Genomic DNA, 27,137 nt, shown 5'->3' with positions numbered 1-27,137 from the left:
CGCACAAAAAAATTGCGATCCAAACTGTGTGGCTCCTTGTCCAGGTGACTGCAAAAGCCTCACCCCACCTTCTCCTCTGCCACATCCGTCCCAAGTGTAGCAGTTGGGGAGGACTCTTATAAATCCTTCTCTGCCTGAAGGCTGAGTTGAGTGCATGGAGAGTCATTCCTATTCATGCTGGCTAATGATTTACAGGTTTTACCGTGGGGGTCAGTCATCGTGGGTCATTTGCGTCATCGCTAGAGGGAAGGGAACTATTGAGGTGGGCTGCCAAGGGCAGAGGAGGGGGCTGTGTGCGGGGAATGAGGAACATACTTTATTAGCACATGTACATCTAAATGTGTGCACACACTCTCTCGCACACATTCATTTTCCTGCAAAGCACTCAATTAATGAAGAAAATCACAAAAATATTTTTTTTTAAAAAGCTTACAAGCTCAAGCGTGATCCGTGACATATTTCTCACATTAGTCCTGCATGTGCACACTGGCTTTTCCCTCTCCCCTCTCTTGCCTGTGACATGTTCTTACTCAGACGCTTATAATTTCAAACGTGCGGCTAATGGGATTTATCCTCTTTATGTTTCCTGGGAGAGACTTTGGCTGATCCTAGAAGAAACCCACTGTATGAATCTTTGCCAGAGATAGATCTGTCAGTCTCTGAGGGTGAAAGCACACACGACAAGGATGCCGTGACCCAGAGAAAACCTCAGTGCGGGTACCCTATATTCTGAGCTAAAAGGTTTCAAAGACAATGATATGAAATATGTCAGACAGACAGTGAAAATCTGTTCGTGAAGGCCTACATTATTGATACCGACTTTACAGACGTGTTTCATGAGTAAAATTGACACCTATTTATTTATTTTTGCTAACATTACACTGTTTTTCCTTGCTTATGAGCTCCCAGCTCCACACAGGCAACGGGGTGAAAAAGAGGGGATCTGGCTGGGCAGACCTGGCAGCCTATACCAAAAACAGCATGCCAAAGCCATTAGTGTATAATAGTACAGTCAGGATTGCTGCTGGGTCCTGGAGAGCTGAGAAGGGAGCGCAGCCCCACTTGTTTGTTTGTTTTACAAGCCTTTACTCTGTTCGGTTTGCAAGGTGCCAGTGGGCTTTGTGCGGTTTAATTCCCAACTGATTTGAACAGTGTACAGTACGTCAACAACGGTAGCTGTGCTCAGGAAACAGCACACTTTTTTTGAAGGCTTATGTCAAACAAAATCAGTTACGACATTAAAATTCATTTAAATACTTTCATTTACCATACAGATAAATAAAGCCATGGCTGTGGGGTATTTTCCCCAAAGGTGACTACACCTGCGTATTGAACAGCTAACCAGAAAGATATTCTCTCTTACATGCTTCTTACATGATCTGAACTTTCATTAGAGAATAGAAACTGTACATTTCTACTTTGTCTTGCAAAATAATTTGCATATATAATGAAGCATATGTGAATTACACATTTGTGTATGAAAGGCCAGATGACAAAAAATGTCAGCAAATGAGAAGAGTTAATCCAGCTTGCTCTATTTTGTTGCTCAGTGGTGTTTTTTAAGCCATGAAAAATGGTCTCAGACAACAGCAGGAGTGGGTGTTACAGTGTTCCACTGTAAAACCTTTTTATGAAGCCATAAGTCTGACTGGGACAAGAGGCAATATTTCTTTTGGAAGACGCAAAGTATGTCAAGCAGGATTTTCAAAGTTAATGAACAGATGAATAACAAACCTATTCCGACCTGACCTTTACATGAAAACCAAAGAAAACCCCACAGAATTTCTTAACAGGGTTATTTTTGGCTAAATAGCGATGCGTGGAACTGTACTCTTTGAAATGACTCTTATCTGGCTCGAGAATACAAATTAAGCTTTGCTGCAAGATAATTTCAGATTGGGGAAATGCATGTTATGAAAACACTAAGGGATTTTTTTGCATGCATGCCTGCATTGTGCCTCCAGAGCATACATTATTTCATCTTTTATTCACAGGTCTGACTCAGCAAGGCCTGTATTCTGTGTTCTGTCTTTACTCATCAGAGAGGGGACCACTGAAACACACAGACAAACACACACACACACACACAAACACACACACACACACACACACACACACACACACACATAGACACTTTCACAGGCACAGAAACAGTTTCAGCATTTCCAGTAGGGATGGGTACCGGTATCCGGTGCCATTATGGCATAAACGGTAGTAACCAGACCGAAAAGCAGCGCATATTTCGGTGCTTTATTTCGGTGCTTTTTTTTCCTGAGATGTCATACACTTTGGATTCTAGCCAATCATTTTACCTTTGCAAGCGCAGTAGGCGGGCCCAGGTACCTGTACGTACGTTCTTTTAGAGCAGAGCTACAGGTTAAAAATGCCCAAGGCGAAGCGGTCAAAAGTCTGGCTGTACTTCACAGCAAAAGATACAAACTCAGCAGCCTGCAACAAGTGCTTTAAGCTGATACTGTGATACTGTCAAAGGAGGTAACACCTCGAATCTAATGAAACACCTGGCGACGTATAGCATTTTGTTAAAAACCGAGAAATGTGCCGTATTTGATAGCTTGCTGCGAGACCTCACACCGGGCACATCTACTGCGGGTGGGTTGCCTGTTATCGGACCCGGAGTTTGCAACATCCCCCAAAAACCCGAAGAGGAGAGTCCTGGCCCCTAGCCCTGCCAGTGTAGCAGAAATGATGAAGGATGATGATGGCAGCAGCAGCCGTTCTTCTCTGCGTGAGTAGCTTAATGTTGTCCGTGTGTAATTTACGTTGAGTAGGCTAACCACGATATTACATTAATGCATGTAAGGTGAACTAGCAAACACTGTCGTAGTTACATGCGGCTGTCTTCTTGTTTGATGGCAGATACTCCCTTCACTAGGGCTGAACGATATATCGCATTTGCGATAATATCGCGACATGATCAAGTGCAATTTTCTAACCGCAAAGGCTGCGATTATACTCTGGACATGTCCAAATTCATGGGCTGCATCCTCCTGAGGCCGCATTTGTAGACCGATTACGTCACAGCGACGCGCCGAAGGCTGTCCAAATTCGTAGACTCCTCCGAATGTAGCCGACAAATGCGTCCTCCTTTTCCCCGAATTTGAAGGATGGGTCGGGTGTGTCCTTCGTGGCCTACCATATTCCAGAATTCATAGCACGGCCCAGCCAAACTCCAGTTTCCAACAATGGCGGCCGCTACTAAGTTTTAAAATTACTCATACTAATCTTTCTGGGTCACAAAATAAACTTTTAACATATTTTCAGGCGAGAAAGTAGTTGTGTAAACATCAAATATCTGCTCGGTTTATCAAGATATCGCATATTTGCAAAAGTGCTTCGACGTTTTCGGAGGCGTCTGCTACCCACCAGCTCGATAGCTAGCCGGGAGCTCGAGGGTTACTGATGCGGCCGAGAACAGCACAACTCCCGGCACATCATTTTCAGATCACCGCGGACTTTCGCTGCTCGGGTTAAACGTAATATATAAGTCACTTAGACAACCTAAAAATGTTATTGTTGGGCTTTTTTCAGTGTTTTGTTTGTTCGTGAGTAAATCGGTTTGGCTGAGATTAAAGTTATTAGATTAGATAAAATAAAACTTTATTAATCCCCCGGGTGGGTTCCTCCTTGGTTTTCACACAGCTGACTAAACGTCAAACAGAAAACTTATTAAACAGAAGTATGAGACAGTCGAGAATTTACACCAGTGTCTGGTTATATTTTAGATAGCAAGAAGCAGACGGCCGAGTTTATTAAACTCCACCGAGACAGCGGTGACGCTAATCAGAAGGCTAGACCGTCCAATTTCACGGCCGTTTACATCCGGCCTACCCGACCGTCTGAGGACCAGTGCGGCCTCTTCAGCTTTGCCTCTGCCACTTGAAGATGTCGTGGAGGCAGAGTTGAATAGTTACCTGTTGACCCCTGTCATTGACGGAGAGGATGATCCCTTAGCCTGGTGGAAGGTGCACAACATTCACTTTCCACGACTGTGCAAGATGGCCCGCAAATATCTGTGTGTGCCAGCCACAAGTGCCCCCTCAGAGCGTCTGTTCAGCACTGGAGGGAATATAGTGACCTGCACTCGCTCATCCTTAAAGCCAGCAAAAGTAGATATGCTGGTCTTCCTAGCAAAAAACCTGTGAGCTAGGATGATTATGGCTAGCTGAGCCATACTCATTGTGCACTTTAGTTTGTGCTGTGTTGCTGTTACTTACTGCAGATAATCAAGATGTTCAGCCAGTTTTAATTTAAAGGCGTGTTTGTGTGTGTGTTTATACAATTGCTATTATGTTTGCACTTTATGTGTAATGTTACTGACTGCAGAGATCAGTAAGATGTGTGCATTTTTTATTTATTAGTTTTATTTATTTAATATTATTTTTTAATTTAATGACTGTCTAGTAGTTCACAGATGTCGAAAAACTGAGTGTGGTAAAGCCACCGATTTTTTTTATGTATATTTCTGCAATCTGCACATTGCACTGACTTTCATTTTAATGTTTACACCAGGGTTCCTTGTCAGCACTTTATGCTCAGATGTTTGTAAGCTAAAAATAAACTATTGTGTATGTTCAAATATACTGTTGTGATTGAAGAAGTTAAATAAAAATGTCAGTCATCAATTCATGCATCACCTCATGTCATCATAACAGAGGTCTGTCTTCCAGGAAAGAACAGTTTAAAATTAATGTAATATAGTATTGGCCATACTATAAGATGTATTGCTTGTCTTTGTTTAATAATACAGAAGACAAAGACCTTAAAAAATAATCGCATATCGCATCGCAATCGCAATATTGGGGCAAAAAATCGCAATTAGATTATTTTCCATAATCGTTCAGCCCTACCCTTCACCCTGGCCAAAAAGGCTAAAATGACCAAAGAAAAAGTGGAAAACAGTTAAACATGAGAGGTTTTTGGACAAAGTTTGTGTTTTTTCCATTGATTAAGCACTGCTTCCAGCCAAGAGTGATACCATATATGCCCTATAGCTGCAGAAAAGGCTAACATTGTTATCTTTTTACAAAAAAACAGCTGAACATGAGAGGTTTTTGGACCAATTTTGTGTTCTCCATTCTTTAAGCACCGGTTCGAGCACCGTTTAAAGTTTCCATTAGGTGATAGTACCTGGTTACAGGTATTTTTTTAGTACCTGCCCAGTAAGGTTTCCAAGGCAATCTCAAAATGTGACATATACAGATTGCGTGGCAGGGACTGTGCAGTCAATGGCATCACTCAATGAGTCATGAGAGTGACTCCTTCACAAAATCAAAAAAGTTATTTTAGAAAGACAAATTGAGTCGTTTGGCACACAACACATTTACAATGCCCCAGAAGGAATGTGTCTTTGCAAAGAATTCCATGAAGCTAAGAGCTTGTGATTTTAAGGGGGCTCGTCCGGGATTTGAACCCAGGACCTCTCGCACCCGAAGCGAGAATCATACGCCTAGACCAACGAGCCACAGATAGCATGTGCTTAACTCTTCAACTCTGAAAGGATAGACTTAAATCGGCCTTCAAATTCAAGCAGGAATGTTTTTAAGCTCTCTTCAGTATTCATTTTTGTACCTTCAGGACTTTGCTACTGACAAGTTCCAACAGGGATGACTCCAGAGGGACTGCACACAGTGAATGAGAAAAAAGGGTTCCCAGTCATCCACGTCATGGTAGTCTGATGAGCTCTGAAAGAAAGCAGCTGGAATTCTCTAAGTGCCTTGAAGACCTTTCACCTCTCCTCTGAGAACCTTCGTTAGATCTAAAACTAAACGTTGGAGAGTCCCAGGTATTTAAACCCCAGAGGGGGTTGTCTTTACCAGGGTCGTTGACCAACTATGAAACACATCACATGAGCCAAGGGGTGGAAAAAAGGCGTGGGTGATTATCAGCAGAGGTTTCAGGTGAAACCATTATGAGACCTTCACATATGTAGTTTAACGTCTTTACACCGAAATTGAATGGCCTCAATTTCGATCAGACTTTGTGATCTCTAATAGCCCTTTTCCACTTGCACCTACCTAGCTTGGCTTAACTTGACTCAGCTCGATCTTTAAAGTTTCCATTAGGTGATAGTACCTGGTAACAGGTATATTTTAGTACCTGCCCAGTAAGGTTTCCAAGGCAATCTCAAAATGTGACATATACAGATTGCATGGCAGGGACTGTGCAGTCAATGGCATCACTCAATGAGTCATGAGAGTGACTCCTTCACAAAATCAAAAAAGTTACTTTAGAAAGACAAATTGAGTCGTTTGGCACACAACACATTTACAATGCCCCAGAAGGAATGTGTCTTAGCAAAGAATTCCATGAAGCTTAGAGCTTCTGATTTTAAGGGGGCTCGTCCGGGATTTGAACCCGGGACCTCTCGCACCCAAAGCAAGAATCATACGCCTAGACCAACGAGCCACAGGTAGCATGTGCTTAACTCTTCAACTCTGAAAGGATAGACTTAAATCGGCCTTCAAATTCAAGCAGGAATGTTTTTAAGCTCTCTTCAGTATTCATTTTTGTATCTTCAGACCTTTGCTACTGACAAGCTCCAACAGGGATGACTCCAGAGGGACTGCACACAGTGAATGAGAAAAAAGGGTTCCCAGTCATCCACGTCATGGTAGTGTGATGAGCTTTGAAAGAAAGCAGCTGGAATTCTCTAAGTGCCTTGAAGACCTTTCACCTCTCCTCTGAGAACCTTCATTAGATCTAAAACTAAATGTTGGAGAGTCCCAGGTATTTAAACCCCAGAGGGGGTTGTCTTTACCAGGGTCGTTGACCAACTATGAAACACATCACATGAGCCAAGGGGTGGAAAAAAGGTGTGGGTAATTATCAGCAGAGGTGAAACCATTATGAGACCTTCACATATGTAGTTTAACGTCTTTACACCGAAATTGAATGGCCTCAATTTCGATCAGACTTTGTGATCTCTAATAGCGCTTTTCCACTTGCACCTACCTAGCTTGGCTTAACTTGACTCAGCTCGATCTTTAGAGTTTCCATTAGGTGATAGTACCTGGTAATAGGTATATTGTAGTACCTGCCCAGTAAGGTTTCCAAGGCAATCTCAAAATGTGACATATACAGATTGCGTGGCAGGGACTGTGCAGTCAATGGCATCACTCAATGAGTCATGAGAGTGACTCTTTCACAAAATCAAAAACGTTATTTTAGAAAGACAAATTGGTGTCACACATCACATTGAAAGGTTTGGCAGCCAACACATTTACAATGCCCCAGAAGGAATGTGTCTTTGCAAAGAATTCCATGAAGCTAAGAGCTTGTGAGTTTAAGGGGGCTCGTCCGGGATTTGAACCCGGGACCTCTCGCACCCGAAGCGAGAATCATACGCCTAGACCAACGAGCCACAGGAGGCCTGCGTTTAAGTCTGCAACTCTGAAAGGATAGACTTATATCGGCCTTCAAATTCAAGCAGGAATGGTGTTAAGCTCTCTTCAGTATTCATTTTTGTACCTTCAGGCCTTTGCTACTGACAAGCTCCAACAGGGATGACTCCAGAGGGACTGCACACAGTGAATGAGAAAAAAGGGTTCCCAGTCATCCACGTCATGGTAGTCTGATGAGTTTTGAAAGAAAGCAGCTGGAATTCTCTAAGTGCCTTGAAGACCTTTCACCTCTCCTCTGAGAACCTTCGTTAGATCTAAAACTAAACGTTGGAGAGTCCCAGGTATTTAAAACCCAGAGCGGGTTGTCTTTACCAGGGTCGTTGACCAACTATGAAACACATCACATGAGCCAAGGGGTGGAAAAAAGGTGTGGGTAATTATCAGCAGAGGTGAAACCATTATGAGACCTTCACATATGTAGTTTAACGTCTTTACACCGAAATTGAATGGCCTCAATTTCGATCAGACTTTGTAATCTCTAATAGCCCTTTTCCACTTGCACCTACCTAGCTTGGCTTAACTTGACTCAGCTCGATCTTTAAGCACCGGCACCGTTTCAAAAGTACCGGTTTGGTACTGGTATCGGATAAAACCTAAACTGTCACGTTTCGTAGATCGGACTCACGCGCAGACCACTAGTGTCTTCAAAAGGTGCATTTATTTACAGTGTTTCCTACAGTGGAATTCATATATACACATAATAGTGTCAAAGGAAAAAGGGGCCGGGGTTCCAGGGTCCAGGAGTGAAAGAGGCAGGAGTCCAGGAAGGGAAAGTTTCCATTCAGTCCTAGCACATCTCCTCTCCTTTATCTCTCTTGCTCCCGTTCAGTCGCCAGGCACAGGGGAAGAACAAGTCCAGAGGCAATCTATGCACAGGCAGAAAAAAACCATTAGTCTCCTGGTTCAGACATGCTCATAAACTGACTTTACAAAAATACAGGACGACTGACGCTGATGACTCAACGATCCAGCGACGAGTAGAGCAGACTCGCCCTCTTAAGAAGGGTTCCAATCTTTCATGATCAGCGACAGATGTGCTGATCACCTCCAGGTGCGTAGGCCAGGGGCAGGAGCCCATACTGAGCTCCGCCCCGGCAGGAGAAAGAGAGAATGGAAGAGGGCGAGAGAGAAAGGGAGAGCAGAGGTGAGAGAGAAAGGTAAACAAAAACAAAACACCTGACGGCTGTCAGCTGACGAGGGGCGGAGACCATGACAGTACCCCCCCCTCAACGGGAGCCCCCCGGCGACCCACCAGGCTTGTCCGGATGCAGGCGGTGAAACTCCCGGAGCATGGGCACATCCAGAACGGCCGCCCGAGGGACCCAGGAGCGCTCCTCCACGCCATAACCCTCCCAGTCAACCAGATACTGACAGCCACGCCCACGGCGCCGAGAGTCCATGATGCGAGTGATGGAGTAGGCCGGCAAGCCATCCACGAGCCGGGCGGGAGGAGGGGGCCTGGAAGGAGGGCACAGAGGACTAGAGCGGACAGGTTTGAGTTGTGAAACATGGAAAATATCATGGATTCTCATATTGCGAGGGAGTTTTAACTTCACAGAGACAGGATTGACCAAGGCAGAGATTTCAAAAGGGCCAATGAAGGTGGGTGTAAGTTTCTTAGATTCAGTCCTGACCGGAACAAAGCGGGTAGAAAGCCATACCTTCTGGCCGACAGAGTATTCGGGTGCTGGAGTCCGGTGCCGGTCCGCGATGCGTTTGTTGTTCTCCTTCGTGCGCAGTAGGGCCGCTTGAGTTGCCCGCCAAACTCTGCGACACCTGCGCAGATGAGCCTGGACGGAGGGTACAGAGTGCTCACCTTCCACAGCAGGAAAAAGAGGAGGCTGATATCCCAAGGAAGCTTCGAATGGAGACCGGCCGGTGGCAGAGGCAGTCAAGCTGTTATGGGCGTACTCGATCCACGGCAACTCCTCACTCCAGATGGTTTGATTGGTGGAGGCGACGCAGCGCAGGGCGGTCTCCAGTTCTTGGTTGGCCCGCTCGGATTGGCCGTTGCTCTGAGGATGATAACCCGAGGATAGACTGACCTTTGCGCCCAGGGAGTTGCAGAACTCTTTCCAGACCCGAGAAGTAAATTGAGGCCCTCTGTCGGACACTATGTCTTCCGGGATCCCATGCAGGCGGAAGACGTGAGTGGCGAGTAGGCGTGCAGTCTCTAGAGCTGTGGGAAGCTTAGGCAGAGCAATGAAATGAGCCACTTTAGAGAAACGATCGATTATGGTGAGAATGACAGTGTTACCTGCTGATGGAGGTAACCCGGTGATGAAGTCCAGTGCTATGTGAGACCATGGCCTGGAAGGAGTGGATAACGGATGGAGCTGACCCGCCGGGGGTTGGTTCGATGGTTTGTTTCGGGCACAGACCGTACAAGCAGTGATGTATTCCCGAGTATCTTGGGTGAGTGAGGGCCACCAGAAGTACCGCTGGAGAAACTTGACGGTGCGATGTATCCCTGGGTGGCATGAGAACCGGGCCGTGTGAGCCCATTGCAGAACCTGGGATCTGACAGAGCGCGGAACATAGAGTCGGTGGACGGGCCCCCCTCCCGGATCCGGTTCGGCTATCTGAGCCGCCCGGATGGCCGCCTCGATCTCCCAGGTGATGACCCCAATAGTACAGGTTGCCGGCAGAATGGAATCCGGATCCGCCTTTTCGTCAGCAGCGGAAAACTGACGGGAGAGAGCGTCCGGCTTAACGTTTCGGGAACCGGGTCTGTAGGTGATTGAGAAGTGAAAACGGGTGAAAAACAGGGCCCATCTGGCCTGTCGAGCGTTGAGACGTTTCGCCGTTTGAAGGTAGGCCAGGTTTTTGTGATCGGTCCAGACCACGAAGGGTTGAGTGGTGCCCTCCAGCCAATGCCGCCATTCTTCCAGGGCGAGCTTAATCGCCAAGAGCTCCCGATCGCCCACGTCGTAGTTACGTTCTGCAGGGGTGAGACGACGGGAAAAATAGGCACAAGGGTGCATCTTACCTTCCCTCTGTTGGGAAAGGACGGCCCCCACCCCTGAGTCGGATGCGTCGACCTCTACCACGAACTGAAGAGTGGTATCAGGTTGGACCAGGATGGGCGCTGAAGCAAACCGTTTCTTGAGCTCCTGAAAGGCTGATTGGACAGCGTCACTCCACTGAAAAGCAAGCTTGGGAGAGGTTAACTGAGTTAATGGTAAGGCAATCCTGCTAAAGTCCCGTATGAATCTCCTGTAGAAGTTAGCGAAGCCAAGGAAGCGTTGTAACTGGCGACGGTTGTTTGGTTCTGGCCAGTTCACAACAGCCTTGACTTTCACAGGGTCGGGTCGAAGATCTCCCCGCTCGATTATGTACCCTAGGAAGGCAACCGAGGGCACATGAAACTCACATTTCTCGCTTTTGACGAACAGCCGGTTCTCCAGAAGGCGTTGCAGCACCAGCCGGACCTGGGTCTCGTGTTCCGCCTGGGAGGAAGAGAAGATCAGAATGTCGTCTAGATAGACAAACACAAATCGGTTAATAAAGTCCCTTAGAACATCATTGACCAGAGCCTGGAATACTGCAGGTGCGTTAGTGAGGCCGAACGGCATGACCAGATACTCAAAATGTCCAAGGTGGGTATTAAACGCCGTCTTCCATTCATCGCCATCCCGAATCCGGACCAGGTGGTAAGCGTTTCTCAAGTCCAGCTTGCTGAAAATGACGGCGCCCTGGAGAAGTTCGAAAGCGGAGGTGAGCAGGGGCAGTGGATATTTATTCTTGACCGTAATGTTATTGAGTCCCCGAAAGTCAATACAGGGTCGGAGGGTCTTATCCTTCTTTTCCACAAAGAAGAAACCTGCTGCGACGGGTGAGGAAGAGGCCCGGATAATGCCGGCAGCGAGAGATTCAGTTATATATTTCTCCATAGCCTCCCGTTCCGGCAGCGAGAGGCTATAGAGGCGGCTGGTTGGTAAGGGAGCTCCCGGCAGCAGGTCTATGGCGCAGTCATAGGGCCGATGGGGTGGCAGCGACTGGGCTCGGTCCTTCCGAAACACCTCAGCGAGATCGTGGTAAGCAGACGGCACATCTGCTAAGTCGGAAGACCGCGATGGCTCTGGGCCGGTGACAGATTTGTTAGGAGGTACGGCAGCCTTAAGGCAAGTCATATGACACTCCTCTCCCCAGCCCGTAATGCCTCCTTTCTGCCAATTAATCGTGGGGTTGTGTTGCTGGAGCCAGGGATGACCGAGAACTAACGGCGTCTGAGTGGAGTGAAAAACAAAAAAACTAATCTCCTCCGAATGATTGCCAGACAGTGTGAGGGTGAGCGGTTCAGTGATGTGTGTGATGTCGGGGAGGCGCTGCCCTGATAAAGCCGTGACACGTAAGGCGTGGGGTAGTGACTCCACAGTCACACAGAGTCGTTTAGCTAGTTCAGAGTCAATGAAATTTTGTTCTGCTCCAGAATCAATAAGCACAGAAAGTGAATGACACTCGGAATGGACCAGAAGCTTAGCCGGCAGGGCTAAACGTGGAGGAGATTTATCCTGATTCAAACCGCCCACCAGTACTCCAACCATCACTGGCGGGCGCGGCCTTTTGCTCGCGACGGACAGGAGGCAATCATGTGTCCCTTATTACCACAATACAGACACTCACCGGCCGTGATGCGTCGCTGACGTTCTGCAGCAGTTAGGTGAGAGCTGCCGATTTGCATGGGCTGTACCTCTCCGTCGGCGCCCCCTGATGTCCGGGAGGACCGGTAATCGGCCGAAGCCTCCGCCCATCGCGGCCCTGCGGCCTCCTGGGAACTGGAGTTCCGTGCTTGCCTACGAGCTCGTAGCCGCTCATCCACCTTAATACATAACGACATCAATTCGTCAAAAGCAGTGGGTAGGTCCCGCATAATCAATTCATCTTTCAGATCTTCCCGGATGTTATTTAACAATGTGCTCCTGAGCGCATCCGGTCCCCAGCCGGTTTCTTCTGCCAAAATCCAAAAGTCGATTGAATAATCTGCCATACTCCGCTTACCTTGCTTAAAGTTAAGGAGGCGGAGCGCCGCAGCCTCGACTCCAGAGCCCTGATTAAACACAGTCTTAAAGTTAATCACAAACCTCTCAAAAGAGATCTCCGGGTTGGAGTTTAACACGACCTGGGCCCATTTCAAAGCCCGGTCACGAAGCATCTGTACCAAGAACGCAATCTTTGCCCCGTCATTGTTATGAAAACGCCGCTGTTCGCGGAAAATCAATGAACACTGGGCCAGAAAGCCAGAGCACTTCTCTGTCTCCCCTGAAAAGGGCTTAGGCGAAGGCAGAGGACCGTCAGAGGATGGAGTGGCTGCCGATGAGGGACCGGCCGTAGCCGCCGCGAGTGTCTCCTGCTGGGCAGGGCGAGCCGGCTGGGAGGTCCCTGGCTGTACTCCCCCTGGCGTAGTCAAACCGGAAACAGCTTGAGTTAGTGCAGCGATCTCACCTCGCAGCTGATGTAACATTTGTTCGTGGCGAGTCAGCGCCGCTTCTTGGGCAGCCAGTGCCTGACCGATGGTATTCTGATCTGCTGAGTCCATGTTGTGGCTGGATCGTTCTGTCACGTTTCGTAGATCGGACTCACGCGCAGACCACTAGTGTCTTCAAAAGGTGCATTTATTTACAGTGTTTCCTACAGTGGAATTCATATATACACATAATAGTGTCAAAGGAAAAAGGGGCCGGGGTTCCAGGGTCCAGGAGTGAAAGAGGCAGGAGTCCAGGAAGGGAAAGTTTCCATTCAGTCCTAGCACATCTCCTCTCCTTTATCTCTCTTGCTCCCGTTCAGTCGCCAGGCACAGGGGAAGAACAAGTCCAGAGGCAATCTATGCACAGGCAGAAAAAAACCATTAGTCTCCTGGTTCAGACATGCTCATAAACTGACTTTACAAAAATACAGGACGACTGACGCTGATGACTCAACGATCCAGCGACGAGTAGAGCAGACTCGCCCTCTTAAGAAGGGTTCCAATCTTTCATGATCAGCGACAGATGTGCTGATCACCTCCAGGTGCGTAGGCCAGGGGCAGGAGCCCATACTGAGCTCCGCCCCGGCAGGAGAAAGAGAGAATGGAAGAGGGCGAGAGAGAAAGGGAGAGCAGAGGTGAGAGAGAAAGGTAAACAAAAACAAAACACCTGACGGCTGTCAGCTGACGAGGGGCGGAGACCATGACATAAACGATACCCATCCCTAATTTCCAGTCCCATCAAGATTCCCACAGGACTTCAGTAAACAAACAGACAGCAATTGTCCGCTGAAGCATTTTAAATCCTTTAAATGCCTTTAAATCACATCCCTACATCCTTCATAAATCACCAGTGTTCAAACATAAACGTGCAGTCGGGACAGCCCCCTTGTACTAACTAAACATGTGTGTGTGTGCATGAAAGTGTTTAAATGCCAGGCTCAGATAAACAGTGTGTATGTCTGCATGGGGAAATAAATCTTTGCTTCCTCTTTTTTGCAGGTAGCCCGCTCAGGTAGAAAAGGCTCACGTCAACCCCACTGGCAGGTTTTTCACAATTAGCTTGTAAAATAGTTGCTTTGTCAATGAAATTCCCATGGGGTACTGGGCTCTAGTTCCATGTATAGCGTGAACTAAAGGAGACAATGATGGTACAGGTCTCTGCTGAGCCTTTTTTTTTTCTTAACAAGACAAAACATGCGGCCATTAAGAATGACCCATCATGCTAATGCCTATCCTGGAAACCTGGCTTAGTGGAAAGCAAACAGTGGCATAAGTCAGGGGAGATGCCGGCTGTCCTCTGGGGAAATAAGCTGCAGGCTCTTTGAGTGACAGAAAGCCATCTTCTTCAATCACACCCTCAGTGGAGCTCACTGAGGCTTAGCAAGCAATAAACAATACATACTACCTTAAAGCTCCCTGTCTTGTTTGCCAATGTGATATATGATGTGTTAAAAAAAGACACATAATGAAGTAATGATATGCTGTCACTCTGCTGTGTAGCAGTTTCGCCTTTGGCAAAGCTACCACATAAAGCATGGTGATAATAGAGCTCAGGTGAAAAGTGACAGTAGTTCTATGACTTGACCACCCAGAGTGATTATTCAATTCAATTCACTTGAGTTTTATTTATATAGTGCCAAATAACAATGACAGTTTTCTCAAGGTGCTTTATATTGTAAGCTAAAGACCCTACAATAATAGAAAGAAAACATAGAAAAAAAAAACAACAATCATAGGACCCCCAATAAGGAAGCACATTGGCAACAGTGGGAAGGAAAAACTCCTTTTTAACAGGAAGAAACCTGCAGCAAAACCAGGCTTAGGGAGGTGCAGCCATCTGCTGCGACTGGTTGGGGGTGAGTCGATGAAGACAGGACAAAAGACTTGCTGTGGAAGAGAGCCAGAGATTAAATAACAAAAATATTAATAATTAAATGCAGAGAGGTTTATAAACACACAGAGAGTGAAAAAGGTGACTGAAGAAGAAACACTCCATGTATAGAGGAATCCCCGTAGCAACCTAGGCCTATTGCAGCGTAACTAAGGGAGGATTCGGGGGTCATCTGATTTAGCCCTAACTATATGCTTTGTGTTACGAACTTGTATGTCCGTGTGTTTGTTTGTGCAGGTGCTGTGTTTTTGTCTATGTTAATTTAGCTGTGCCAGGGCCCTGTTCCGATTGGTGCGTGGACTTACTGCCCCGGCGTGATTGGATCCAGCTGGAGGACCCGCCCAATAAAAGGAGGCTGGAGTGCTACAGCGGGAGAGGTCCTCGCATTTCTCCTCATCACCCAGCAGTAGTCCTGTGGTAGCCGCTGGCTGCAGTATACGTGCGAAAATTGTGGAAGTGGAGTGGGTAGGGGTGAGCTGCCGTTTATTTTGATCACCCGTTTTCTCCTGTTTTTGAGTTGGTTAAGGAGGTCAGACTCTGTCTTTATTTTGACTTTATTTTGGTGAGCCCAGGAGGTGTGTACCAGTTTATCAATTGAAGATGGCCTGGATTATGACGTCATGAAGAAGACTGTGTTGCAGGCATATGAGCTCGTCCCAGAAGCCTACCGTCACAGACTATAAACACACAGAGAGTGAAAAAGGTGACTGAAGAAGAAACACTCCATGTATAGAGGAATCCCCGTAGCAACCTAGGCCTATTGCAGCGTAACTAAGGGAGGATTCGGGGGTCATCTGATTTAGCCCTAACTATATGCTTTGTCAAAAATGAAAGTTTTAAGCCTAATCTTCAAGGTAGATGGTGTCTGCCTCCTAAATCTGAACTGGAAGAGGGGATTGAAAGCAGAAGAAACTGCGTTCCATTCTACTTTTAAATACTCTGCGAGTTCAATTGGGGTGATACAGTACTAGGTCATTAAGTTAAGATGAGGCATGATTATTCAAGACCTTGTATGTGAGGAACAGGATTTTAAATTCAATTCTGCTAAATTCAAAAACGACTCTAAGATTCCTCAGTGTTCCCAGAAGTCCAGGGCAATGTCATCCAGAGTGTATAGCCATGAGACCAGTTTTCCCGTGCTTCACTCGTGTACGTTAGTTTGAAGAGGAAAAAGAACTCCACGGGACTCCGACATGAAAAGATGTAACAAAAAATGTATTCCACAGTTTGCTGGTCATCTTACAGGAGCGGTCAGGTTTAACTTATCCTCAACAAAAAAAACCTACTACGGAAGGAAAACCGTGTGGCTCTGTTCTCCCCAGCTCCCGCGTATTAACTTTTTCTCTCTCTCTCCCCCCTCCCGCACCGCATGCGCTCATTTGCATACATCCATGACGTCCGGATTTACAGTTTTTCTCAAATGCTAAAACACATTTCACAAACGTTACCACCAGGTCCCCCAATGTCCAAACACAACACCCTTCTCTAAAGCTACATAAACACAACCACACCTTCCCACTGCAAAACTCAAACTCCCACACCAAGAGAGCAGCTCGAAGCTGTCAAAACTGTAAACACTATACACAGCATTACACACTACAGCAAAACAATTGAAAACACAATGCTCAATTTGTGAGAAGGTTCTTTGTTCCATAACTGCCAATGCATATTTTAGAAACTATACAGTAACGGATCGTCGTAGATCTCTGCAGAGGATTAGGCATTTAGATTTGTGAGTTTCATATGAGTAGTATAAATCTATAGAAAATCCTGCATGTACGTACACTACTGTAACACAACTCAATGCAAAAACAGAATCTATTGCACACAACAGTAATCTTGAAAACATGAACAGGGTGTGAAGTTTTTTTATTTACGTTATTCACACCACACACACACCACAATCACTGTGCGGCATCATGTCGCTGAGCTGTTGCTCGCATCTCGTCCGTAATGATGGTGCGAGGTTGTCTTGCTCTCCCTCCTGGACCTTCTCCTCTCCCATGTTGGCCTTCTCCTCTTCCTCGTTGGTCGCTCCTCTTCCTCCTCTCATTTGAACTCCTCTTCCTCATTGGCCTGCTCCTCTTCTTCCAGGGCCAGCTCTTCTCAAAACAAATTTCCCACGTGTGGGACTAATAAAGGTTATCTTATCTTATCTTATCTTATCTCCCTCCTCTGCATCAAATTCCTCTTCCCCTGACTCTGCCTTCATCCATTGTGTTTGTTTGGAACCTTCAGCATACTGTGCACTCTGAACTTGCTTTTATATGTGGGTACAGCATTAGCAACAAGTGTCTTCAATTTTGAGTCATTGTGTGTAGTGAATGACGCCAGGTGTGTTCCCTGTGTTCAAAGATTGGTGACTGTGGCAAGCATTTTGCATCACATGGGCTTTCATTTGAGGATATGAGCAGAGTTGTTTTGCAACATGTGTTTTAGCAAGGAAAAATGTGTTTAGATTTATGAGTACAGAGGGTTGTGTTTTGTGAATTGTGTCTTCATGTGACATGTGTTTATGGTACTGGAATATGGTGGCTACATTTAGTAAATGTGTTTAGACTACTGGTCATTTGGGTTACAGGATTGGCTTTTGTGTTTTAACATTTGAGAAAAACTGTAACTATAAACACAAGCCTTTAAGACACATGTATTCACGGTACTACGTAACCAAGCCAACACAGCAATAAAATAATTTTAGTTCCACCATAAACATACATTTACTATTTAAATTATTAATTGCACAAACAAGTTTAACAACAGCGAAATATAAATACTAATATATATGAACTATATTAACTTGGCTCCCACGCAGAGTAAGAATCTGGCTAGAAACCACATTTCTGTAACCTCGGGTTTACCTGAATTTAGAAGGCGAAAGCTTGAGTCCATCAAGGTCTTTATGTCTTCAAGACATTTCTGTAGTTTAACTAATTGGTGTGTGTTATCTGGCTTTGTGGACAGATAAATTTGGGTGTCATCTGCATAGCAGAGAAAGTGTATGCTATGCCTTCTAATGATACTGCCTAAGGGAAGCATGTATAATGTGAACAGGTTTGGTCCTAGCACTGAACCCTGTGGAACTCCATAATTAAGTGTGAAGAAGATGCTCAATTTACATGAACAAATTGGTGTCTATTAGATAGATATGATTGAAACCACTGCACTGTACCTTTAATATCTACAGCATGCTCTAATCACTGTGATAAAAATATTATGGTCTACAGTATCAAACACTGTACTGAGGTCTCAGGTACATCCTGAGAAAGAAAGAAAGAAAGAAAGAAAGAAAGAAAGAAAGAAAGAAAGCATTGGTGAATTCAGCAACGCAAAAAGATCTGGATGTCCACAGAAGACAACAGTGGTGGACGATCCCAGAATTATTTTCATGGTGATGAGAAACCACTTCAAAATAGCCAACAAAGTGAACAACACTCTCCAGAAGGTAGGCGTATTGATATCCAAGTCTACCATAAAGAGATGACTGCATGAAAGTAAAGACAGAGGGTTCACTGCAAAGGGCAAGCCACTCATAAGCCTGAAGAAGAGAAAAGCTAGATTGGACATTGCTAAAAGAAAAAATATTTGAAAAAAAATGTTTAAAAAAGCCACCAGAGGGAAAAACATTCCCGAAAGTATGGAGAAGTCTTGGAACAGTTCATGATCCACAGCATACCAGATCATCTGTAAAACACGGCAGAGGCAGTGTGATGGCTTGGGCGTGCATGGTTGCCGGTGGCACTGAAACACTAGCGTTTTTTGATTGACAGAAGCAGCTGGATGAATTCTGAGGTTTTCATAGACATCCATTCCCCAACTCTCTGTGAATGGCACTCATGGCCATTGATCAGTGGCCTTTGTTGATCAATGGCCATGAGGATTTGCATAATTATGATGAAGGAACTGACCTCCCAGCCCATTGTTCCTTCAGTGGTGCTGGTTTCAGTCATTATCCAAATGTACTGTTGAGGTTGGGGAAACCTGCAGTCAGCTGAGACTGAAGAAGTCACTTGGATGAGTGACGAAACATTTCTCCCACTGAAAACATTTCTCGTCCAGATGAACAGAATCAACTTTTGGAGATTTTCATAGACATACTGTCTGCTCAAATCCAACTAAATGCAGTCAAATTGATTGGGCGGTGTTTCATAATACAGATGGACATAAAACATACAGCCAAACAAACTCAAGAGAAGTGGAATATGCTTGAAAGGCCAAGTCAGTCACCTGATATTAACCCAAATGAGCATGCATTTCACTTGTTGAAGACTACATTTTGGAAAGAAAGGCCCACAAACAAACAGCAACTGAAAGCCGCTGCAGTAAAGACCTGGCAGAGCATTAAAAAAGGGAAAACCCAGCATCTGGTGATGTCCATGAGCTCAAGACTTCAGGGTGTCATTGCCAGCAAAGGGTTTTCAACTAAGAAGAAGAAACTTAGAAAGACTTAGAAAGAAATTAATAGTTAATGTTAAAGCAGTGTTTGGCTTAACAGAGCTCTGGCTTTTTGTCAGCATGGTTACAGTGCTGAAGAGAAACCTAGGGTTTTTCTTATATCCTTCAATCAGTAATGAAGAGTAAGGTGCTCTAGCTTTTTGGAGGGCTTTTCTATAGAGCAGCAAACTGGCTTTCCAGACAAAATGATGAGCTTCTAAAGTAGTGAGATGGCACTGCCTCTCCAGCTTTATCTGCTTTAAGGTGTGTTTGTACCCTCATACATACCTACAATAGACCGATTTCTGTAATATATCTATATATCTATATTATTGCTAATATATATTTTTTAATATATCTATATTATGGCTAAAGCACTTCTGGGTGGATGCAAACTGCATTTCGTTGCCTTGTACTTGTGACATGTTCAATGACAATAAAGTTGAATTCTATTCTATTCTATTCTGAATTCTATACCAGGGAGTCAAGCACTTCTGATTTGAGGCTTTCTTTTTCAGATGAGCTACAGTATCCAGAGTTGTAAAAATATTAACAAGATAGCGGTTCAGTTAGCTGCTCTGCATTGTGTTAGCACAGGGCATTGAAGAAGATAACAGTGGATGAATTATATCCTTAAACTTAGTTACAGCACTTTCAGAAAGACGTCTACTATGATAAAATCAATTCCCTACTGCTGTGTAATCCATGGCTGTAAATTGTTATTAGGAAAATATCGGACAAGAGAGGGTTTCAGGAAATACTGTTAAATATTCAGTTTCTATGCCATATGTCAGAACATGATCTAGAGTACGATTAAAGTGTTGAGTGGGTCCTTTTACATTTTGAATGAAGCCAACTGAGTCTAATAATAGAATGAATGCCATGTTGAGGCTGTAATTTTTAGTATCTGCATGGATGTTAAAATCACCCATAATAATTATTTTATCTGAGCTGAGCACTGAATCAGATAAAAAGTCTGAGAATTCAAACAAAAACTCTTGAGTAAGACCCAGGTGGATGATGTATAACAACAAATAGAACTGGTTTTTATTTTTTTAATAATATGAACATAAAGTGCATATTTACACTATGCTCAGCTGGCTGTGTATTGTGGCTCTGGCACATCAAAGTATCCCTGATTTGATAGTTAAAAAGTTGGCAACCCTAGTTGGCTACGAGCTAAGTTAAGCTAGCGAATCCCTAAAGACACAGTGAGCGAATACTGTGAATATAATTAGCAGGTGAATGAACAGAGAGTGTGCTTTGGATAAAGCATGTTAAGATTACACTTCGTAATAAGACGTTATCTTTACATTTTTAATTAAACTGGCTATGCAGATAAAAGACACAAAAACACCACTGCATGTTGTAACAGAAACAGGAAGTGATACTCTACCACAGAGAGAGCCAACACCAGTCTTTACAGGAGCAAAGGTGTTTGTTTTATTTTTTAAGAGTTTTTTGAGAGAACAAATGCTTTAAAGGTGTTCAGACGCTATGCATTAAATCATTAGTGAAAGAAGGATTTTACTTTTTCTTTTTTCTTGCTAAAGGGTTGAGCAGACATGGCATTGACATATTACAAACTTTAAATTTGAGGAAAATCAGGTCGGGGAAACAGTCTGAAGTTGTCTTTTATCACATGTAGACAACAAACGATACTTTGTGTCATCTGCTCTCTCATTATTGGAGATATTCTGTGGTTTAGTCCGAGGTGCAGCCTGACTAGAGTGTGCAGGAGCCAGGACACATGATGCCTGCTCACTAGCTGTAAACTTGTTAGCTCAGGGAAGTTAAGGAGTGCACTGCAAGTGTAAAAACAACTTTAGTTCTAAGACTTTATTAGGGTTTTAAGCTTGGTGTAATGGTAGGTACTTGCTATTTGATACAGCTGTGTCTTCTTTGCGGCTAACTGTTGGATATATCAGTAGAAAGTGCAATAGTTCCCTCCAAAAGTCTGATGGAGGAAAAACAACTGAATGAATCAGCATTATTGGAAATAAAGAAGTAAATGTACTTGTATTTGTTATATAGCACAACTGGTGCAAGCACATGATTGAGCTTAAATGAATGATATCTGAACAGCTGTCTGTGAAGGTTCTCAGTCATCCAGGTCATCGTAGTCAAAGGAGCTTGCAAAGGTGAAACGTCTTCAAGCAACTTAAAGAAGTCCAGACGCTTTTCTTTGCAAGCTCCTTTGAATATCTGAACATCCTTCATGTCTGGCCTTAGGTCATTTATGTGTTTACATGACTGTTGTCTGTTAGTTTATCAGTACATTACAATAAACATGCATTGTATCTCTATACCTGCGTTGTGTCTGAAATTGCATATACAGCATATATCTGTAACAGTGTGCAAGTGTGTTCAGGACTTGGAATAGTATTAAGGCTTGCCACATGCTAGGAAAACAGTAGTAAAAAAAAACTTTGTTAGTCTGCTGTTTAAACATGAAAAGAATCCCAGTAAAAATACACTGAGGATTTGGGTTTTCTTCGCACTCAACAACAGAGAGCAAAAACTTGGAATTTAGTTCTTAGATCCTCTTGATTAGAGCTTCTCATGCAACCCACGCACAGCAGGCCAAATGGCTACTCGTGTTTACCTAGCCATGTGACTGGAGCTACGGTAGGGCCACTGACGTCAGCTTACATTCCACACATTCATGAGCCTCAGTTCTCACTGATATGGTCTCAGATGCTGTGGAACAGAAGTAGCAAACATCATACATTATAAAAGCAATATATATATATATATATATATATATATATATATATATATATATATATATATATATATATATATCTTATCCTGATAAAATAAATAAGCACTGCGTCATGTTTGCCATCTGTTTTCATTAGCTCATGGACAGGGATTGCCCAAAATAGCCTATTCCACTTAAAACATCAAGTCCATAAATAATTGCAAAACTGCTGTCAAGAGATGGATGCATGGAAGAAATAACTCACCACATAAATATGCAGGAATACTTCAGTTTTAGTTTTTCTTTTGGGTGTTAGGTGGGCGGCCTATTATTTTTCTAGCTTATGTGATAAAGAATCAAACAGGAAGAATGAGGATCCTACAATAATGTATGTATGATAATGTACAAAAGGTCCATATCCTTGAATCATTACAATCAATACTCCTGGTACTCCTGTTATGGCATTAAGTTACTGCTTGACTAAATTAACTTGTAAAAAAATGTATGACTTATGATGGCTTGTCCAAAGAAAAGAAACACACAGAGACCGATGAGAGCTGCAAAAGATTAAAAATATAATAATTCCACTAAAGCACATCCATAGCATCTAGACATCCATAGAAAAAACGGAATTGCTGCTTTTTCAAATAAGGTTGCTAGCTATATGTGACACAGCATGCAAACAGCAGGCTAAAGTCCTTTTCCCCCCCTTTTTTATGTTTCCTACAAAAAAGGGGAAGCGCCTTTGACTTTCTTATGTTTCATGTTATACAGCCCCCAGAAGGGCAAGGGCTATAGTCATAGAGCATCATATTGAAAAAACAAAAAGCATTTTTTTCATATTGAAAAAACAAAAACACGCCCTTCCATAGAGAAAGTTACTCAGTATGGTTTCTTGAATTATTTTGTTTTCCATAGCACTACGCTAACATTAAAGGTTACAGTCAAATTCTTAGTCAACCTAGGTAATCATGTCCCCCAAGGCCTAGTATATTGTTGTGCAGTATAAAGACAATGCATAAAAAATTGTGCATAATATAAAGTTCTTACTCATTTGCTGTGACCTTGATCAAGCTCAAGCTGTTATTGGTACCTACTATCACACAAAATTTGAAAACGATATCCTGAAAACGGTAGACGCTAGACTCCTAACAAACAGACAGACAAACAAATGGAATCAATTACAAACGTCCTCCCTTCTGGGAAAGGAAAAAAAGGTTTTATGTCTTTGCTGATTTTTATGAATTTCTAACTAAGATTACAAACTGAGTCTATTCTTTAAATTATTGTGGTTTATTAATAATTCCAATAAATAAATAGTCCTTTGTAGCACAGTTGCAAATGATTAAACTTCGGATTAAAAACTGTCTACAAGAAACTGCTGATTGATCACAATCCACACAGCATTATCACCGCAGGTCAAATAAGGAAAAGTTGCCAGCATCACTAAGGGGACAAATTTTATTGGCTGACTGTGCACCCAGGCACACGAGGCTGTGATGAGTTTACCCTCACACCAGAGAGCTTTGCTGGATGAGAACCAGGGGCAAAATAGTGTCTTGTGTATTTGTTTTTTGGGATCGGAAACAGACCAATAAATCACATTTTTCTGACATAGTTTTCAGAGAGTTTGCAGACAGTGAAATTAGGATATCAAAAATATGGGAAAGTCCCGTTGTTCTTGATTGCGTCATTGTTTTACGATGGCCCTGAGAGGTCAAATGGACTTCAACTTAACAAAACACTGCAAAAGCACACAAAACACAACAGAAGTTGAATAAAACAAAAACAGAAGTATTTTTTGGGAGACGATAATATAACCAAAGCAGTTAAAGTGACAAAAACTAGGACATGAAGGAAGCACTGAGACTTGCTGAGAAGAAACAGGATTCAAGGTAATGTGTGTTTTAATCACAATTCATATAATACTGTAGATACAGATTTGCAATTAGCACATAATATTAGCTTGTCATGTTATTGTGTTTTTGTGAGGTTTTGCAGTGTTTTTTTCTTATTCCATTGGCTCATTTTCAATTTGTACACCAATGTAAATAGATAACTAGCACGGCTACAAATTTAGATGTAGGCAAAGATGTTAAAAAAGATAGATAAAACAAAAAAACTGAACAACAAACAGTTGTTTTTTTTGTGGAGTTGGACTAGTTCAGTATCACAATTACCATTTCTGAGATGAGGATGATGGCTACATTTGTTTTTCTTTTAAAGTATATGTTGAGCCTCAGTCAGCATGCACAATGCCAAATTAGCAGAGAGCACCTGGTGTACTAAACATGAGCTGCACTCTACATAACTTTAACATTTTAACATTTAATTAACATGCTTCACAGGGTTAAAGTGGGGTCTGAAAAGCTTCACAGCATTCAGGCCAAACTTGATTTAAAAAAGCAAAGAAGCACTGCATCATGTTGGAAACGTGACTTCCTCACTCAACCCAGCAAAAGCTTGGGGTACCGGACGTCATCGCGTAAATGGAATGGAACTTGTACTCACCACTTACCACACTACAACCATTACATAACAGGAAAAGCATTCTGCTTCTTTTGGACTACAGTATTTGGTAACTCTAGAGTGTATATACAATGTATAGAGCAAGGGCATATACTACTAGAACAGTGGTAATGTGCAAACTCTGCATGACTTGAAGTATGCTGTTTACCTAAATGATGCTTCTGTTCAACAGCAAATATATTTTAAGAGAAACACGGTGATGAGTAGACTGACTATAACTAACATTTTCCTTGCCAGGATCTTTCACTTGTTTATGAGATATGTTGAGTGGCTCCGTTGTGTAGTCATTTACACATTTGCCTAACAAGCAAAAATCCCTGGTCCAGTCTCAGGAGGAGACACAAATCCCTTTGGGATTGTGTGAGGAAGGCCAACCAGCGTAAAAACATCTGACAAATCAAACATGTGGCACTACCTGCTGTGGCCACCCCTGGTGAATAAAGCAGCTGGAAGCAGCAAGAGAGAGAGAGATAATGCCCTGTATTTACTAAAAATAAAAAGCAATGAGTTGAACACTAACTCAAATAAAAACTCGTAATTTAAACATTAATGGGTGGAAACCTTGTCACATTTACAGATTCAGCAGTTACTAAATTCTGCACCAACACTGTGTTTAGGTTCCAATTTGTCCGCTAATCAGTGTCCATACCAATGATTTTTTTTATGCTGTAATTTATCTACCAAGATCTCTTTTTGGTTAAAAGGCTGGTTTTGTTTATTTACACGTGCTGTGAAAAATAGTTGCTCTCTTTGTGATCTCTTAGTTTCTTCATTTTTGCACTTATGTCACACTTTCATATTGCAGATCATCAAACCAATTCAATATTAGACGATTTAATTTGTTAAGAGGGAAAAGAGCTCTGAAATGTGAAATATGTGTGGAAAAAATATATGTGACATTTTTTTAAGTCTAAACATGTTTGATTTTTTTTTTTACAGAGGGTGAATATTAATATGTTAACTAGGGATGGTTACCGGTGTCCGGTGCCATCTGGCATAAACGGTAGTAACCAGACCGAAAAGCAGCGCACATTTCGGTGCTTTATTTCAGTGCTTTTTTTTCCTGAGCTGTGATACACTTCTAGCCAATCATTTTACGTTTCCGAGGATAGTAGGCGGGGCCATGTACGTACGTTCTTTTATGCAGAGCTACAGATTAAAAATGCCCAAGGCGAAGCGGTCAAAAGTCTGGCTGTACTTCACAGCAAAATATGCAAACTCAGCAGCCTGCAACAAGTGCTTTAAGCTGATACTGTGATACTGTCAAAGGAGGTAACACCTCGAATCCGATGAAACACCTGGCGACGCATAGCGTTTTTTTTTTTAAAAGCTGAGAAATGCGCCGTATTTGATGGCAGCAGCAGCCGTTCTTCTCTGCGTGAGTAGCTTCATGTTGTTCGTGTGTAATTTACGTTGAGTAGGCTAACCACGTTATTACATTAATGCATGTAAGGTGAACTAGCAAACATCATCATAGCTACATGCGGCTGTCTTCTTGTTTGATGGCAGATACTCCCTTCACCCTGGCCAAAAAGGCTAAAATGACCAAAGAAAAAGAGGGAAACAGCTAAACATGAGAGGTTTTTGGACAAAGTTTGTATTTTTTCCATTGTTTAAGCACCGGTTTGAGCACCGTTTGAGCACCGGCACCGTTTCAAAAGTACCGATTTGGCACCGGTATCAGATAAAACCTAAACGATACCCATCCCTAATGTTAACAATTACATGCAGAGTAAATTTGATCACAAACATGAACGTATTGTGAGCTGGGAAAAACTTCCTCTCGCTCTTCTTGACAACAGGAGGTGATTTTGCATTCTGTTGCTGAAACCAAGGAAAACTCTCACAACAGAGAAAGTTTAAGACAACAAATCTCTAACAGGGCTGAATTCTTAGGCTATCCTTTGCAGTTCCCTTTGCAGCACAGCTGAGGAAACAATTTGTTGAGACCTTTGCCTTTAACATTCTGCTCCCCACGCCGTGCTCAAAAGACACCACAGAACAGCAGGCTCATCTTGCTACTGTCTTAAAAAAAAGCAGGAAAAATGTTATGGAGAATTTTGATGGAGGCTGTGTTTAACCTCGCGCAGTCATTACATGGTCCAAAAGCTCATTTGTTATTCTCTTAATTGGTCAATCAGTAATGTTGGCAGGATAATTAATCAAACAATGAAAAGAAAGATTAGCCTTAGCCTTAAGATCGTGTTCAGCAGAGGTTCACATCCCGTATAAGTCCAACAAAGCAGGTCTGTAGCCTGAAGCTAGTGTTAATTCTCATCTGTAATTGCTTTAATTGTACTTTCCATAGACCATGTAAAAGCAGAAAGAAATAAAGTCTGCTGCAACTCTGAATAAATGACGAACATTGTAAAAACAATCCTGGCTCAAAAAATGCCCAATTGGGAAGGATAATCCGCTATAATGGGAAGTAGTTCAATTAATTGGAAAGGTAGACTAGAAGATAGGTATCATAAAACCAAGCCATTAACAACTACAACTGCACAGTGGATAAGGCTGTACTGTGTAGGACTTGTAAATACAAAATGGCCACCCTGGAGTTAAAAACCATGGAAATTTTTATATTAAAAAAATCTGCATGTTTATCATTTGCATGTGCGTACTACATTAATTGAAAACAGACCCCAAGTAAATCACCGCTCCGCTTATAACCTGAGCAGTACACATGCGCCTGGC

The 27,137-nt window shown here is 43.3% G+C and overlaps 1 protein-coding gene and 3 non-coding genes across 5 annotated transcripts in view; all 4 read right to left on the bottom strand.

The window, feature by feature from the left end:
* LOC146628088 (cGMP-inhibited 3',5'-cyclic phosphodiesterase 3A-like) overlaps positions 1-27,137 on the bottom strand; it is a 94,610-nt gene that overhangs the window by 44,545 nt on the left and 22,928 nt on the right. The window lies entirely within an intron of this gene.
* Positions 5,411-5,482, bottom strand: trnap-cgg (transfer RNA proline (anticodon CGG)). Its single transcript has one exon. It is a non-coding gene; the product is annotated as a tRNA-Pro (tRNA).
* trnap-ugg (transfer RNA proline (anticodon UGG)) lies at positions 6,355-6,426 on the bottom strand. Its single transcript has one exon. It is a non-coding gene; the product is annotated as a tRNA-Pro (tRNA).
* Positions 7,310-7,381, bottom strand: trnap-cgg (transfer RNA proline (anticodon CGG)). The gene has a single exon. It is a non-coding gene; the product is annotated as a tRNA-Pro (tRNA).

Source organism: Diplotaxodon limnothrissa, linkage group LG7 (assembly GCF_057381915.1).
Source record: "Diplotaxodon limnothrissa isolate DT_005_m linkage group LG7, D_limnothrissa_male_GT1.1, whole genome shotgun sequence".
Classification (NCBI taxonomy): Eukaryota; Metazoa; Chordata; class Actinopteri; order Cichliformes; family Cichlidae; genus Diplotaxodon; species Diplotaxodon limnothrissa.
Note: the sequence above shows the minus strand (reverse complement) of the source record. Positions and strands in the feature narration are given on the sequence as shown.